We start from the raw sequence: 18,703 nt of genomic DNA, 5'->3' as shown, positions 1-18,703 counted from the left end.
GTACTATATCTCTTGACACAGTGATGAAAATAATCATGGCCTCTAAACCTTCAAGCTGCATACTGGACCCTATTCTAACTAAACTACTGAAAAAGCTGCTTTCTGTGCTTGGCCCTCCTATGTTGAACATAATAAACGGCTCTCTATCCACCGGATGTGTACCAAAATCACTAAAAGTGGCAGTAACAAAGCCTCTCTTGAAAAAGCCAAATCTTGACCCAGAAATTATAATAAACTATCGGCCTATATCGAATCTTCCATTCCTCTCAAAAAATGTTAGAGAAAGCTGTTGCGCAGCAACTCACTGCCTTCCTGAAGACAAACAATGTATACGAAACGCTTCAGTCTGGTTTTAGACCCCATCATAGCACTGAGACTGCACTTGTGAAGGTGGTAAATTACCTTTTAATGACGTCAGACCGAGGCTCTGCGTCTGTCCTCGTGCTCCTAGATCTTAGTGCTGCTTTTGATACCATCGATCACCACATTTTTTTGGAGAGATTGGAAACCCAAATTGGTCTCCACGGACAAGTTCTAGCCTGGTTTAGGTCTTATCTGTCGGAAAGATATCAGTTTGTCTCTGTGAATGGTTTGTCCTCTGACAAATCAACTGTAAATTTCGGTGTTCCTCAAGGTTCCGTTTTAGGACCACTATTGTTTTCACTATATATTTTACCTCTTGGGGATGTCATTCGAAAACATAATGTTAAATTTCACTGCTATGCGGATGACACAGCTGTACATTTCAATGAAACATGGTGAAGCCCCAAAATTGCCCTCGCTAGAAGCCTGTGTCTCAGACATAGAAAGTGGATGGCTGCAAACTTTCTACTTTTAAACTCAGACAAAACAGAGATGCTTGTTCTAGGTCCCAAGAAACAAAGAGATCTTCTGTTGAATCTGACAATTAATATGGATGGTTGTACAGTCGTCTCAAATAAAACTGTGAAGGACCTCGTTACTCTGGACCCTGATCTCTCTTTTGAAGAACATATCAAGACTGTTTCAAGAACAGCTTTTCTCCATCTACGTAACATTGCAAAAATCAGAAACTTTCTGTCCAAAAATGACGCAGAAAAATTAATCCATGCCTTTGTTACTTCTAGGTTGGACTACTGCAATGCTCTACTTTCCGGCTACCCGGATAAAGCACTAAATAAACTTCAGTTAGTGCTAAATACGGCTGCTAGAATCCTGACTAGAACCAAAAAATTTGATCATATTACTCCAGTGCTAGCCTCCCTACACTGGCTTCCTGTTAAGGCAAGGGCTGATTTCAAGGTTTTACTGCTAACCTACAAAGCATTACATGGGCTTGCTCCTACCTATCTTTCCGATTTGGTCCTGCCGTACATACCTACACGTACGCTACGGTCACAAGACGCGGGCCTCCTAATTGTTCCTAGAATCTCTAAGCAAACAGCTGGAGGCAGGGCTTTCTCCTATAGAGCTCCATTTTTATGGAATAGTCTGCCTACCCATGTGAGAGACGCAAACTCAGTCTCAACCTTTAAGTCTTTACTGAAGACACATCTCTTCAGTAGGTCCTATGATTAAGTGTAGTCTGGCCCAGTGGTGTGAAGGTTAACGGAAAGGCTGGAGCAACGAACCGCCCTTGCTGTCTCTGCCTGGCCGGTTTCCCCTCTTTCCGCTGGGATTCTCTGCCTCTACCCCTATTATGGGGGCTGAGTCACTGGCTTACTGGTGTTCTTCCATGCCGTCCCTGGGAGGGGTGCGTCACTTGATTGGGTTGAGTCACTGACGTGGTCTTCCTGTCTGGGTTGGCGCCCCCCCTCGGGTTGTGCTGTGGCGGAGATCTTTGTGGGCTATACTCGGCCTTGTCCCGGGATGGTATGTTGGTGGTTGGAGATATCCCTCCAGTGGTGTGGAGGCTGTGCTTTGGCAACGTGGGTGGGGTTATATCCTACCTGTTTGGCCCTGTCCGGGGGTTTCATCGGATGGGGCCACAGTGTCTCCTGACCCCTCCTGTCTCAGCCTCCAGTATTTATGCTGCAGTAGTTGATGTGTCGGGGGGCTAGGGTCAGTCTGTCACATCTGGAGTATTTCTCATGTCTTTTCCGGTGTCCTGTGTGAAATTTAAATATGTTTTCTCTAATTCTCTCTTTCTCTCTTTCTTTCTTTCTTTCTCTCTCTCGGAGGACCTGAGCCCTAAGACCATGCCTCAGGACTACCTGGCTTGATGACTCCTTGCTGTCCCCAGTTCACCTGGCAGTGCTGCTGCTCCAGTTCCAACTGTTCTGCCTGCAGCTATGGAACCCTGACCTGTTCACCGGACGTGCTACCTGTCCCAGCCCTGCCGTCCCAGACCTGCTGTTTTCAACTCTCTAGAGACAGCAGGAGCGGTAGAGATACTGTCAAAGATCGGCTATGAAACTGACACTTACTCTTGTGTTACTGACTTGTTGCACCCTCGACAACTACTATGATTATTATTATTTGACCATGCTGGTCATTTATGAACGTTTGAACATCTTGGCCATGTGCTGTTATAATCTCCACCCGGCACAGCCAGAAGAGGACTGGCCACCCCTCATAGCCTGGTTCCTCTCTAGGTTTCTTCCTAGGTTTTGGCCTTTCTAGGGAGTTTTTCCTAGCCACCGTGCTTCTACACCTGCATTGCTTGCTGTTTGGGGTTTTAGGCTGGGTTTCTGTATAGCTTTGCTATGTCTTTTTTTGCTGCACCTGACTATATTAACGGACAGTAGATGGGACAAGATCAAAGCCGGGTAGGAAGGTTGCCAACAAATCACGACTAGGGTTGCAAAGGGAAGGTTATTCAGGAAACTTCAAAAGTTTATCAGTAAACTAACAGAATTTTGGTAACTTTCAAGGATTTTTAGGAATTTCATCAGATGACAACTAGTGGCCTTTTTGGGTACTTCAGATTCTCACAGGTGTCTGTAATTACCTTTGGCCCTCTGTGAGGCCTTGTCACATGTAAAATATATAACACAATCAAATAAGAAGATTTTATAATAAAACATTTAATGACAAAGCTGTACAATATCATCCTAAATATAAACCATCAACTTAGTGAATGCAATTGGTGTTTAATATGAGGGCATCAGCGTTATATTCTTAATTGTATTTTTTTACACACTTCTATTTATTTTAATATGTCAATATGTCTATGTTTTCAGTGTTTGGCACCAAACTGGTGGCAGGTGTGAAGAAAGTCATTATTTTGAAGAGTTGCAGATTTAATTGAAAATGATGCCATTGTTGACTAGATGTTTTTTAAATTAATTATGCTATTTTCACTTGAACCATATGTTCTATCCAATAGAAACTCATGGACCACATAGGCATATATAAAATATGAATACAATATATGAATATATATTTTTGAAGTTATTCAAGTATAAATTATACAAATTAACAGATTGTCATAGATTACCAAAATTACAGAGAATTCTAGTAACTTTGGTAAATTACTTGCTTCATCACACTCTAGCAACTCCTTGTGGCGGGCCGGGTGCCTGCAGGCTGACTGGATTAAGCGAGCGGGTGTTAAGAAATGCATTGGAAAGAGAACAGGTACTGAAGGAACAACTTTCTCTATCAATGAACAACATCCCGACAAAGTCATGGATAGGATGCATGTACTGTTCGGAGATCAAACCCTTCCCCACCTCCAATAACCCTTTTGGAATCCTTTCTCTTACAAAGAACCCTCGAAGAACCCTGTTTTATTTTGACTTTTGCAGTGACTTTTTCAAAATTAAAATGCACTGGATTAGTGTTTGGCGAGTGCCAACCACTTTCCGTGCATTCTGCAAGTGTGATTGTCTATTCAAACAATTTGAAAGTAAATGCTACAGCACACTTCTATGGAAAATACAACACTGTAGCCTGCTCTACCCATACTGTCAAATAATTTGAATAGGGTACTGATCTATTTACTTTCTAGCATGTTTGGCTATTAAATGAGTGATGGAGAAATAGTAGCCTAATATTTGTTGTGTAGCGGGAAAAAAACAGTCATGTCATAAAAGGAGAGACAAGTCCTGCAATATGATAATGATTTCGGCCTATATAATAAAAGTTAAAGAAACATATTAGGCTACATGCTGCTATGCAATCTCCTTACCAACGGCAAATGCATCTGTTTTTACATTAGGCCTACGTTTTAATGTTTTCATTAGCCTACCATTATTATAATTCCAATATAATTTATCAACCACGAGAAGTTGTGCATACGCATGGTCTGAGATGTGCATGGAGATACGCACACTTTCCGGTCAAGTTCCAAATTGATAAATACTAACTTTTGTTGGAAAACTAATTATCTGGAGAGAGAGATGAGACAGAACATAAGGCAGCGTGGAAGAGATACCGCATTGTGGGGGTAGAGCGAAGGAGAACAGGCAGTTGCGAGCCAGTGAGGAGCAGGGGAGGAGATTGAAGTAGAAGGAATGGGAAGTATAGATTAGCACACTTGTTCCTCATCTGTGTTGTGGTTTACCACTCAGAATCAGGGATTAATTCACAGCCGCTCTGCCACTCTGTGCTTGTCAGGCTGCCTGTGAGGCTACTACTGTATCATCATGTGAGGCAGCTGGAATGTGATAGAGAGCCAGACTGCCAAGGAGGTGACACCATCACCGGGGAGGGAGAGTTGCCCTGGACCACTTCTGCTTCTGATCGCTGCCTCCTGCACCTAGCCTTCTCAGTTTGTTTTGTTGTGTTGTGTGTGTGTGTGTGTTTGTGTATGTGAGAGAACAGTGTGTGTCTGTGTGGATATGTGTGTGTGACACAGAGAGAACCACAGCCGCAGCGGAGGAAGGAGGAGCCAAGCAACCAGGGAGGGAGCTGGATGCTCGTGGGTTGCCGTGACAGCACCACAGCCTGCTGTTTCTAGTGACGACTGATGCAAGAATGTGTGTCTGAACTGTTCTAGGGAGGGGGAACCAGAGGCTGTCTGTGTCCAGCCCAGCTTGCAGTGTCCTGGGTGCCCCTTCTGTGCCCGTCTATCTGTCCGTCACAGAGGTTGGAGGTGGCCCTTGCTTTTTCACAACGCGGTACTCAGTCACTTGAAGATTGTCATCTTCCTCCTCCTCTTCCTCCTCATGCGTCCCTGTGATCTCCAACAGAAGCAGCAGCACTACCGGGCTCTCTCCTCTGTCATGCTCTGTACCACTGGGGGCTCAATGGTGCTAAGCTCCGGGTGATCCTGCTTACCTGCAGCTCAGCCCCCTCTCCTCCCTCCTAGCCTGTGTGGTGGACAGGACTGAACCCCCACTAGTGTGGTCAACCTCTAGGTTACCTTGGTCTGACCCCAGCACTACCCAGCCACTGTAAGTATCATTCCGCTTTGCCTGCTACACTATCCTGCTTTTATTCTGTTTTCCGGTTCCGCTTCAGCGTCTGCCTATGGATCTGTTTCAATGCTCTACTGTCAACATTGATTGTCTATAGAATGTAGTCTACCTACTTTGAGCTATATGTTGTTGGTAGTATACAGTATATATCAATAGGGAAAGACAGTCCTCAAAAACCCACTAGGAGTATACAGTAAGCCCATTATATTGTACATACTGTCTATCCATATTGTTATTTGTATTCACACTATTTGTTATTGTCAGTTGTATACACAGTCTATGTTCATTGTAGCTGTATTGGTGGTGCACAGCTCACCACAAACCACTGCAGATATAACATTTCACGCTTCCCGTCTCTGAGGCGGAACAAATGTGTCTCAAACAATGAATTAGGAACTCCCTTTTCTGCATTATGTCACCCTCCACCGTGAGATGCTGTTGCCTGGCAACGACCGGGCTCGCTCTGTATTCCATTTTTAGAATGCAGCTGTGACTCCATCAGGAGAGCAAGGAGTGGGGGGGTGGATTAGGAGAATTGGGCCAAGGATTAGAGGAGAAATTTAGAATAGGAAAAAAAGGGACAAGCGGAGAGAAAGAGAGAGCGGGTAAGTGAGAGAGTGGGTAAGTGAGAGTGCAGGGAATGACAAAGGAGAAAAGAGATCGATTAACTCCTTTTACATTCTGCACCTTGATTTATACACACCCATGTGCACGGACACACACACACATACCTTCCCCCTCACCACATACAAGAAAACTCATCCTCCAATCCCTATAAATACAAACAAAAATACACACTCCCATTCCATCAGCCATGTATCGGTGTGTGCATTTGTGTGTGTGTGTGTGTGTGGGGGGGGGGGGGGGAGTCTGGGCTAGCAGCAGATTAGCCTGTTAGCCTGCTAGCTATGTAGAGTCTTGCAATGGGCTACACACAGCTTGCCTGGAAGAGGCTATGCTATCACCAGCTGGCTGAGGTCTGTACCACTCCCCCATTGTCTGTGTTCGAGAGCATCAAAACCATGATGTATCATTGATAAATTGTCACTGACTGACAAATAAATAAAATAACATTTTTTAGTTATTTATGAGGAAAGGCGATTTGTAGATCAGTCAGTCTCGACTCAACTTTAATGTCGGCTGCAATGTTAAAGGTGCCCAGTATCTCTGGCATGATGCAACTGTTACTCTGAGGGAGAGGTTACTCATCCAATCAGATCTCTCTGTGGTCTCTGGTGTGGCTAATAGGATCTCAACAACCTGCCCAAATTCACCCAAAATGCACTGCAACCAACATAGGCTCACAAAAAAACTCTTTATGAGATATATAAACCTTATTTTGACAGGGAAGTCATACTGAGACTAGGATCTCTTTTGCAGATGAGCCCTGCATAAATACATCAAACACACACAATATACAAAATGACAAAAAATATTAAGAAAAACAGACACATTTATCAACATAGAGGTCTCTGATCATTACTCTGAACTGACCAAGGGGGACCAGAACATCTAATTTCAAAGAGCTCTGTAAGGTGTTCCACATGGGCGTAAAAAAACTAGAAGCAGCTTTACCCAACTCTGTGGAGGGGCATTCAGTGTTATCCAAGCCTGTGTAACGGCCGTCGTTAGAGAAAGACCAAGGTGCAGCGGAGGATGTGTTCATCTTGAATGAATTTTAATACAAAAAGAGAACACTTGACAAAATGACAGCCGACAGTTCTGTCAGGTACTAACAACGAAACAGAAAGCACTAAACAGAAACAATCACCCACAAAAACCCAAAGGAAAAACAGGCTACTTATGTGTGACTCCCAATCAGCAACAACGAACTACAGCTGTGCCTGATTGGGAGCCACACATGGCCCAAAACAAAGAAATACAAAAACATAGAAAAATGAACATAGAACGCCCACTCAATGTAACACCCTGGCCTAACCAAAATAAAGAACAAAAACCCCTCTCTATGGCCAGGGCGTTACAGTACCCCCCCCCCCAAAGGTGCGGACTCCGGCCGCAAAACCTGACTCTGAAGGGGAGGGTCCGGGTGGGCCTTCTTACGGCGGTGGCTCAGGTGCGGGACGTGGCCTCCGCTCCACCATCGGCGTTGCCCACTTAGGTGGCGCCCCTGGCCGCGCCGGAGGACTGGTGGGCGACCCTGACTGCGCCCGGCTGGCGGGCGACCCTGGCTGTGCCCCTATTGGCGGGCGACCCTGGCGGCTCCAGGCTGGCGGGCGGCTCCGGCGGCACTGACCCAGGATTCACCAGGCTGGGGAGACATGAAGGAGGTCTGGCCCTGGGCACAGGCACAGGACTCACCAGGCTGGGTAGACATGAAAGAGGCCTGGCCCTCGGCGCAGGCACAGGACTCACCGGGCTGGCGGGCGGCTCTGGCGGCTCCGGACAGGCGGGCGGCTCTGGCGGCTCCGGACTGGCGGGTGGCTCTGGCGGCTCCGGACTGGCGGGTGGCTCTGACGGCTCTGGCCCAGGACTCACCAGGCTGGGGAGACATGAAGGAGGCCTGGTCCGTGGAGGAGGCACAGGCTTGACCAGGATGGGGAGACCCACTGGAGGCTTGGTACGTGGAGGAGGCACAGGCTTGACCAGGACGGGGGGACCCACTGGAGGCCTGGTCCGTGGAGGAGGCACAGGCTTGACCAGGATGGGGAGACCCACTGGAGGCCTGGTCCGTGGAGGAGGCACAGGACTGACCAGGATGGGGAGACCCACGGAGGCCTGGTCCGAGGAGGAGGCACAGGATAAACCGCGCTGTGGGGGAGCACTGGAGTTCTGGTACGAAGGCTCTTTACCCACACTCCAGGCTGAATGCCCACTTTGGCCCGGCACGGGCGGAGTGCAGGTATTGGGCGAACTGGACCCTCCCAGCGCCCTGGAGACACAGTGCGCAGAGCCGGTGCAGGATAACCTGGACCGAAAAGGCGCACTGGAGACCAGACGCGCTGAGCTGGCACAATCCGTCCTGGCTCGATGCTTGCACTCGCATGGCACTTGCGGGGGGCTGGCCTATAGCGCACCGGGCTATGAACGCGCACTGAAGACACCATGCGCTAAACCGCATAACACGGTGCCTGACCAGTACTGCGCTGCCTCCAGTAAGCACGGGGAGTTGGCTCAGGTCTACCGCCTGACTCCGCCAATCTCCCCGTGTGCCCCCCCAAAAAATGTTTTTTTGGGGGCTGCCTCCCGTGTCCGTCGCTCTCCCTCGGCAAGTTGTTGCAGTGGTCAAATAATTGATCCCATGTCCAGTCAAGCCTTGATTCCAACACCTCCAGCGACCAGGATGCCATGACCTCCCGAGCACGCTGCTTCATCCCCTCCTTGTGCTGCTCCTTCCTCCGCTGCTTGGTCTGTTTTTGGTGGGTGATTCTGTAACGGCCGTCGTTAGAGAAAGACCAAGGTGCAGCGGAGGATGTGTTCATCTTGAATGAATTTTAATACAAAAAGAGAACACTTGACAAAATAAACAAAATGACAGCCGACAGTTCTCAGGTACTAACAACGAAGCAGAAAGCACTAAACAGAAACTATCACCCACAAAAACTCAAAGGAAAAACAGGCTACTTATGTGTGACTCCCAATCAGCAACAACGAACTACAGCTGTGCCTGATTGGGAGCCACACACGGCCCAAAACAAAGAAATACAAAAACATAAGTCTAAATTGTATTAATGATGTATTAATGATGATAGATACATAGGAAGTTTCTGCATGAGAGTTTTGTAGATAAAACAAGAAAATGCTGCTCTCTCCTTCCATACAAAGAGGCCCAACCCACATTTTGATACAAAACACAATGGTGAGTTCTACAACCATCACCAGTAATAAACCTGAGGGCACAATGAAAAACAGCATCTAGTGGTTTAAGTGTAGATGCTGCTGCATGCATGTAGACAATATCCCCATAATCTAAAATAAACATAAAAGTGGCCTCTGCAATTTCCTTCCTAATTATAAAAGTCAGACATGATTTATTTCTGTAAAAGAAACCAACCTTGATCTTCAACTTCTTCATCAGCTCAGTGACATGTTTTTTAAATGGTCGTTTGTCAACAAGCCAGATACCAAGATATTTGAAGGATGGAACTCGTTAAATGTGTGTACCATTCAAACTAGTCATTACAAATTAATTTAAATATGGTTTATGGGACCTAGAAAAAAGCATGCATTTTGTTTTGTTTGCATTTAGCACAAATTTTAGATTTGCTCTCACACAACTACACACACATTCCAACAATCATAGACAGGCTAATTTCAGTTGAAGCCATTCAATATGCTCACAAAATCATACACAACGCTGTTAGTGCTCAAACACACAGACACACACAGTTTTGTTGACATTTTATATTCATGCAAATCTACTCTAGATCCATACAAAAAAAATGACCACTACCCCACTGGGCACACCACGTCATTTCAGTGTGGAAATGTGGGTAATATTTGATTGAGAAGTTGATCAATGAGATTTCAACCTTTATTCACCCACTCAAAAAGATAGCCAAAAGTGTGCTGAATTCCCAATCTGTTATTAAACCTCTTAGGGCTCGCGAATCGCTAGTGGGACACTTGTCGACAACATCCGGTGAAATTGGAGCGCGCCAAATTCAAATTACAAAATCGTAATGTTAAACATTCATGAACATACAAGTGTCTTATTTCATTTAAAAGCTTAACTTCTTGTTAACCTCTCTGGGGTAGGGGGCAGTATTTTGAAGTTTGGATGACAAACGTGCCCAAAGTAAACTGCCTGTTACTCAGGCCCAGAAGATAGGATATGCATATGCATGGTAGTATTGGATAGAAAACACTCTAAAGTTTCCAACTGTTCAAATAATGTCTGTGAGTATAACAGAAAATCCATCCAGGAAGTGGGATTTTTTTGATGTGAGTGGGTTTTCCATTGACAGCCTATTGAGTATCTAATGGGTTAGGGCCCAGATAGCAGTTCCTATGGCTTCCACTAGATGTCAGCAGTCTTTAGACATGGTTTCAGGCTTGTTTTCTGAAAAATGAAGAATGACACCTTTCTGTCAGTGGACTGGGCAATTATGCAGTACTGGTTTGCGCACGTGACCGTATGCGCGCCCTTCATTGTTTTTCCTTTGTATTGAATATGCTATTGTCCGGTTGAAATATTATCGATTATTTAGATAATTGACAACCTGAGGATTAATTATAAACATCGTTTGACATGTTTCGATGAACTTTACCGGTACTATTAGGATGTGTTCATCTGCATGTTTTGACCGCCTTTGAGCCAATGGATTACGGAACAAAACGCGCCAACACAACAGAGTTTTTGGTATATAAAGAGGGAGTTTATCGAACAAAACAACCATTTATTGTGTACATTTTACATTTTACATTTTAGTATTTTGTTGGGACTCTTGTGATTGCAACCAGATGAATATCTTCAAAGTTAAGTGACTTATTTTATCACTATTTCTGACTTTCGTGACTCCTCTACTTCGTTGAAAAATGTTTGTATGCTTTTGGAAGGGGGGCGCTGTCCTCAGATAATCGCATGGTATGCTTTCGCCGTAAAGTATTTTTAAAATCTGACACAGCGGCTGGATTAACAAGAAGTTAAGCTTTTAACTGATGTATGACACTTGTATCTTCATGAATGTTTAATATTATGAATAATGTAATTTGAATTTGGCGCTCTGCAATTTCACCGGATGTTGGCCAGGTGGGACGCTAGAGAGGTTAATCCGACTGTGTTGTCAGATTTCAGAAAGCTTAATGGCGAAAGCATACCATGCCATTAACTGAGGACAGTGCCCCACATCAAAATACTTTTTCAACCAGCACAGGCTTCACAAAATCACAAATAGCGATTAAATAAATCACTTACCTTTGAAGATCTAACTCTGTTTTCAATCCCAAGGGTCCCAGCTACAAATTAATGTTTGTTTTTTTGATAAAGTTCTTCATATCTAAAAAAGTCTGTTTAGTTTGTGCCATTGATTTCAGTAATCCACTCCTTCAACATGTATAGAAAGGATTCCAAAAACTTTGCGGTAAACTTCGTCCAAACAAGTCAAACAATGTTTCTATTCAATCCTAAGGTACCCTAAATATTCCATTACCGTACTTCGAAGCATGTCAACCGCTGTTTAAAATCAATTTTTATGCAATTTTTCTCGTAAAAAAAGCGATAATATTCCGACCGGGAAACCGTGTTTTAGTTCAAAGAGAGAGAAAATAAAAACATGGGGTCGCCTCGTGCACACGCCTCAGTCTCATTGTCCTCTGATTGACCACTTACCAAAGGCGCTAATGTTTTTCAGCCAGGGGCTGCCTCGACATCATTCAGCTTTTTCCCGGGTTCTGAGAGCCTATGGGAGCCGTAGGAAGTGTCACGTTACAGCAAAGATCCTACATTTTCAATAAAGAGAGTCAAGAAGCCCAAGGAATGGTCAGAGAGGGCACTTCCTGTACAGAATCTTCTCAGGTTTTTGCCTGCCATATGAGTTATGTTATACTCACAGATATCATTCAAACAGTTTTAGAAACTTTAGGGTGTTTTCTATCCAAAGCCAATAATTATATGCATATTCTAGTTTCTGGGCAGTAGTAATAACCAGATTAAATCGGGAACGTTTTTTATCCGGCCGTGTAAATACTGCCCCCTAGCCCTAACAGGTTAACATAACCTGAAAGGCCGCTCAGCAAGGAAGAAGCCACTGCTCCAAACCGCCATAAACAAGCCAGACTACGGTTTGCAACTGCACGTGAGGACAAAGATCGTACTTTTTGGAGAAATGTCCTCTGGTCTGATGAAACAAAAATAAAACTGTTTGGCCATAATGACCATTGTTATGTTTGGAGGAAAAAGGGGGAGGCTTGCAAGCCGACGAACACCATCCCAACCGTGAAACACCGGGGTGGCAGCATCATGTTGTGGGGGTGCTTTGCTGCAGGAGGGACTGGTGAACTCACAAAATAGATGGCATCCTGAGGAACGAAAATGATGTGTATATATTGAAGCAACATCTCAAGACATCAGTCAGGAAGTTAAAAGCTTGGGTCTTCCAAATGGACAATGACCCCAAGCATACTTCCAAAGTTGTGGCAAAATGGCTTAAGGACAACAAAGTCAAGGTATTGGTGTGGCCATCACAAAGCCCTGACCTCAAACCTATAGAAAAAGCGTGGGCAGAACTGAAAATGCGTGTGTGAGTAAGGAGGTCTACAAACCTGACTCAGTTACATCAGCTCTGTCAGGAGGAGTGGGCAGAATTCACCCAACTTACTGTGGGAACCTTGTGGAAGGCTAGCTGAAATGTTTGACTCAAGTTAAACAATTTAAAGGCAATGCTACCAGGCATCACGGGCTCGCTATTTAGACACCCGGCAAGTTTAGCACTCACCATAATCATATTTACTATTATAAAATTTCATTACCTTTTGTTGTCTTCGTCAGAATACACACCCAGGACTGCTACTTCAATAACAAATGTTGGTTTGGTCCAAAATAATCCATCGTTATATCCGAATAGCGCCGTTTTGTTCGTGCGTTCCAGACACTATCCGAAATAGTAAAGAAGTGTCACGCGCATGGCGCAATTCGTGACAATAAAATTCTAAGTATTCCATTACCGTACTTCGAAGCATGTCAACCGCTGTTTAAAATCAATTTTTACGACATTTTTCTCGTAGAAAAGCGATAATATTCCGACAGGGAATCTGCAATTAGGTAAACAGCCGAAAGAAAATATATCACTGGGTCGACTCGGGCACGCGCCTAATTCCTTTGTCCTCTGATTGACCACTTACCAAAGGCGCTAATGTTTTTCAGCCAGGGGCTGCCTCGACATCATTCAGCTTTTTCCCGGGTTCTGAGAGCCTATGGGAGCCGTAGGAAGTGTCACGTTACAGCAAAGATCCTACATTTTCAATAAAGAGAGTCAAGAAGCCCAAGGAATGGTCAGAGAGGGCACTTCCTGTACAGAATCTTCTCAGGTTTTTGCCTGCCATATGAGTTATGTTATACTCACAGATATCATTCAAACAGTTTTAGAAACTTTAGGGTGTTTTCTATCCAAAGCCAATAATTATATGCATATTCTAGTTTCTGGGCAGTAGTAATAACCAGATTAAATCGGGAACGTTTTTTATCCGGCCGTGTAAATACTGCCCCCTAGCCCTAACAGGTTAACATAACCTGAAAGGCCGCTCAGCAAGGAAGAAGCCACTGCTCCAAACCGCCATAAACAAGCCAGACTACGGTTTGCAACTGCACGTGAGGACAAAGATCGTACTTTTTGGAGAAATGTCCTCTGGTCTGATGAAACAAAAATAAAACTGTTTGGCCATAATGACCATTGTTATGTTTGGAGGAAAAAGGGGGAGGCTTGCAAGCCGACGAACACCATCCCAACCGTGAAACACCGGGGTGGCAGCATCATGTTGTGGGGGTGCTTTGCTGCAGGAGGGACTGGTGAACTCACAAAATAGATGGCATCCTGAGGAACGAAAATGATGTGTATATATTGAAGCAACATCTCAAGACATCAGTCAGGAAGTTAAAAGCTTGGGTCTTCCAAATGGACAATGACCCCAAGCATACTTCCAAAGTTGTGGCAAAATGGCTTAAGGACAACAAAGTCAAGGTATTGGTGTGGCCATCACAAAGCCCTGACCTCAAACCTATAGAAAAAGCATGGGCAGAACTGAAAATGCGTGTGTGAGTAAGGAGGTCTACAAACCTGACTCAGTTACATCAGCTCTGTCAGGAGGAGTGGGCAGAATTCACCCAACTTACTGTGGGAACCTTGTGGAAGGCTAGCTGAAATGTTTGACTCAAGTTAAACAATTTAAAGGCAATGCTACCAGTATTACAGACTCTTGGTTAGAGAGATGTTGAAAATATCAGTGAAGACACTTGCCACACATCTGCTGCGGAAACTGTGATCACACAGTCATTCGGAACAGCTGGTGCTCTCATGAATGCTTCAGTGTTGCTTGCCTCGAAGCGAGCATAAAAGGCATTTAGCTTGTCTGGTAGGCTTGCATCACTGGGCAGCTCGCGGCTGGGTTTCCTTTTGTAGTCTTATAGTTTGCAAGCCCTGACACATCCGACGAGCTTCAGAGCCGGTGTGGTAGGATTCAATCTTAGTCATGTATTGATGGTTTGCCTGTTTGATGGTTCATCTGAGGGCATAGAGGGATTTCTTATAAACGTCTGGATTAGTGTCCCATTCCTTGAAAGCGGCAGCTCTAGCCTTTAGCTCGATGTGGATGTTGCCTGTAATCCATGGCTTCTGGTTGGGATATGTACGTACAATCACTGTGGGGATGATGTCGTCGATGCACTTATTGATGAAGCCGATCTCTGAGGTGGTGCACTCCTCAATGCCATTGGATGAATCACGGAACATATTCCAGTCTGTGCTAGCAGAACAGTTCTGTTGTGTGGCATTATGCTTTCAACCATCTAAAAGCACAACCAAATTCCAATGGAGAAACATTGTTTGATTTTTGGTTTAATTGATATCTAAATGTGTTATCGATGAGCTCTCAACCATTGTAAAATCACCACAAAGTTCAAATGGTGGTACAATGTCAGATATTTTGTATTTATACAGTGCATTCGGAAAATATAGAGAACCCTTTGTTTACATTATAGCCTTGTTCTAAAATTGATTAACCTCTCTAGGCTAGGCGGGACGAATTCGTCCCACCTACGTAACAGCCACTGCTATCCTGTGGCGCGATTTTCAAAACCTTAAAAATCCTATTACTTCAATTTCTCAAACATATGACTATTTTACAGCCATTTAAAGACAAGACTCTCGTTAATCTAACCACACTGTCCGATTTCAAAAAGGCTTTACAACGAAAGCAAAACATTAGATTATGTCAGCAGAGTACCAAGCCAGAAATAATCAGACACCCATTTTTCAAGCCAGCATATAATGTCACCAAAACCCAGAAGACAGCTAAATGCAGCACTCACCTTTGATGATCTTCATCAGATGACAACCCTAGGACATTATGTTATACAATACAGGCATGTTTTGTTCAATCAAGTTCATATTTATATCAAAAACCAGCTTTTTACATTAGCATGTGACGTTCAGAACTAGCATACCCCCCGCAAACTTCTGGGGAATTCGCTAAAATTTTACTAAATTACTCACGATAAACGTTCACAAAAAGCATAACAATTATTTTAAGAATTATAGATACAGACCTCCTCTATGCACTCGATATGTCCGATTTTAAAATAGCTTTTTGGTGAAAGCACATTTTGCAATATTCTAAGTACATAGCCCAGGCATCACGGGCTCGCTATTTAGACACCCGGCAAGTTTAGCACTCACCATAATCATATTTACTATTATAAAATTTCATTACCTTTTGTTGTCTTCGTCAGAATACACACCCAGGACTGCTACTTCAATAACAAATGTTGGTTTGGTCCAAAATAATCCATCGTTATATCCGAATAGCGCCGTTTTGTTCGTGCGTTCCAGACACTATCCGAAATAGTAAAGAAGTGTCACGCGCATGGCGCAATTCGTGACAATAAAATTCTAAGTATTCCATTACCGTACTTCGAAGCATGTCAACCGCTGTTTAAAATCAATTTTTACGACATTTTTCTCGTAGAAAAGCGATAATATTCCGACAGGGAATCTCCTTTTCGGCAAACAGAGGAAAAAATCCCAAAGGCGGGGGCGGTCGGGGTCACGCGCATAAGCTAGTGTCTCTTGATCGGCCACTTGAGAAAGGCGATAATGTGTTTCAGCCTGGGGCTGGAATGACGACATTCTGTTTTTTCCCGGGCTCTGAGAGCCTATGGAAGACGTGGGAAGTGTCACGTTAGAGCAGAGATCCTTAGTAAATGATAGAGATGGAAAAGAAGTTCAACAAATGGTCAGACAGGCCACTTCCTGTAAAGGAATCTCTCAGGTTTTGACCTGCCATTTGAGTTCTGTTATACTCACAGGCACCATTCAAACAGTTTTAGAAAATTTAGTGTGTTTTCTATCCATATGTAATAAGTATATGCATATTCTAGTTACTGGGTAGGAGTGGTAACCAGATTAAATCGGGTATGTTTTTTATCCAGCCGTGTCAATGCTGCCCCCTAGCCCTAACAGGTTAACCTCTATGGGCAAGGCGGGACGAATTCGTCCCACCTACGTAACAGCCACCTGAATTCAGTGGCGCGATTTTTGAATCGTTTGAAATACTATTACTTCAATTTCTCAAACATATGACTATTTTACAGCATTTTAAAGACAAGACTCTCCTTAATCTAACCACACTGTCCGATTTCAAAAAGGCTTTACAACGAAAGCAAAACATTAGATTATGTCAGGAGAGTGCCCAGCCAGAAATAATCAGACACCCATTTTTCAAGCTAGCATATAATGTCACAAAAACCCAAACCACAGCTAAATGCAGCACTAACCTTTTATGATCTTCATCAGATGACACACCTAGGACATTATGTTATACAATACATGCATGTCTGTTCAATCAAGTTCATATTTATATCAAAAAACAGCTTTTTACATTAGCATGTGACGTTCAGAAAAAGCATACCCCCCGCAAACTTCCGGGGAATTTACTAACAGTTTGCTAAATTACTCACGATAAACGTTCACAAAAAGCATAACAATTATTTTAAGAATTATAGATACATTACTCCTCTATGCACTCGATATGTCCGATTTTAAAATAGCTTTTCGGATGAAGCACATTTTGCAATATTCTAAGTACATAGCCCAGCCATCACGGCTAGCTATTTAGACAGCCGGCAAGATTAGCCTTCACCAAAATCCTATTTCCTATAAGAAAAATGTTCTTACCTTTCCTGTTCTTCATCAGAATGCACTCCCAGGACTTCTACTTCAATAACAAATGTAGGTTTGGTCCCAAATAATCCATCGTTATATCCAAATATCCTCTGTTTTGTTCGTGCGTTCTAGACACTATACGAATGGTAAATAACGGTCGCGCGCATGGCGCATGGCGTGACAAAAAATGTCTAAATATTCCATTACCGTACTTCGAAGCATGTCAACCGCTGTTTAAAACCAATTTTTATGCCATTTATCTCGTAGAAAAGCGATAATATTCCGACCGGGAATCTGCAATAAGCTAAACAGCCGAATGAAATTTCTCCACGGGGGCGAATCGTGCACGCGCCTCATTCAATGGTCCTCTGATCGGCCACTTGGATAAGGCGATAATCTGTTTCAGCCAGAGGCTGCCTCGTCATCGTTCAGGTTTTTCCCGGGTTCTGAGAGCCTATTGGAGCCCTGGGAATTGTCACGTTACAGCTAAGATCCTTACTCTTCAATAAACAGATGCAAGACGCACGACTCCTTGTCAGACAGGCCACTTCCTGCATGAAACCTTGTCAGGTTTTTGCCTGCCATAGGAGTTCTGTTATACTCACAGACACCATTCAAACAGTTTTAGAAACTTTAGGGTGTTTTCTATCCAAACCTGAACAATAATATGCATATTCTAGCTTCTGAGTTGGTGTAGGAGGCAGTTAAAAATGGGCACATATTTTTTCCAAAATTCTCAATACTGCCCCCTAGCCCAAACAGGTTAAATAAAATATTTTCCTCATCAATCTACACATAATATCCCATAATGACAAAGCGAAAACAGGTTTTTAGAAATGTTAGCAAATGCATTACACATAAAAACAGAAGTATCTTATTTACATAAGTATTTAGACCCTTTGCAATGAGACTCGAAGTTGAGCTCTGGTGCATGCTGTTCCATTGATCATCCTTGAGATGTTTACATCTTGATTATAGTCCACCTGTGGTAAATTCAATTGATTGGACATGATTTGGAAAGGCACACACCTGTCTATGTAAGGTCCCATAGTTGACAGTGCATGTCAGAGCAAAAACTAAGCCATAAGGTCGAAGGAATTGTCCTTAGAGCTCCGAGACAGAATTGTGTCGATGTAAAGATCTGGGGAAGGGTACCAAAAAATGTCTGCAACATTGAAGGCTCCCAATAACACAGTGGGCTCCATCATTCTTAAATGGAAGAAGTTTGAAACCACCAAGACTCTTCCTAGAGCTGGCCACCCGGTGAAACTGAGCAATCGGGGGAGAAGGGCCTTTGTCAGGGAGCTGACAAAGAACCCGCTGGTCACTCTGACAGAGCTCCAAAGTTCCACTGTAGAGATGGGAGAACCTTCCAGAAGGACAACCATTTCTGCAGTACTCCACCGATCAGGCCTTTATGGTAGAGTTGCCAGACGGAAGCCATTCCTCACTAAAAGGCACATGACAGCCTGCTTGGAGTTTGCCAAAAGGCACCTAAAGGACTCTCAGACCATAGGAAACGATTCT

The 18,703-nt window shown here is 43.9% G+C and overlaps 1 protein-coding gene across 1 annotated transcript in view; it reads left to right on the top strand.

Annotated features, from left to right (window-relative positions):
* Positions 1-4,453: 4,453 nt before the first annotated feature.
* Positions 4,454-18,703, top strand: part of nyap2a (neuronal tyrosine-phosphorylated phosphoinositide-3-kinase adaptor 2a) — a 155,546-nt gene continuing 141,296 nt past the window's right edge. The window contains exon 1 of the mRNA XM_045724307.2: positions 4,454-5,318. The gene's annotated coding sequence lies outside the window, so the exon portion shown is untranslated. The remainder of the gene's footprint in view (positions 5,319-18,703) is intronic.

This window comes from Salmo salar, chromosome 09 (assembly GCF_965601325.2).
Source record: "Salmo salar chromosome 09, fSalSal1, whole genome shotgun sequence".
Classification (NCBI taxonomy): domain Eukaryota; kingdom Metazoa; phylum Chordata; class Actinopteri; order Salmoniformes; family Salmonidae; genus Salmo; species Salmo salar.
The sequence above is the reverse complement of the archived record's forward strand: the minus strand, read 5'-3'. Positions and strand labels throughout refer to the sequence as shown.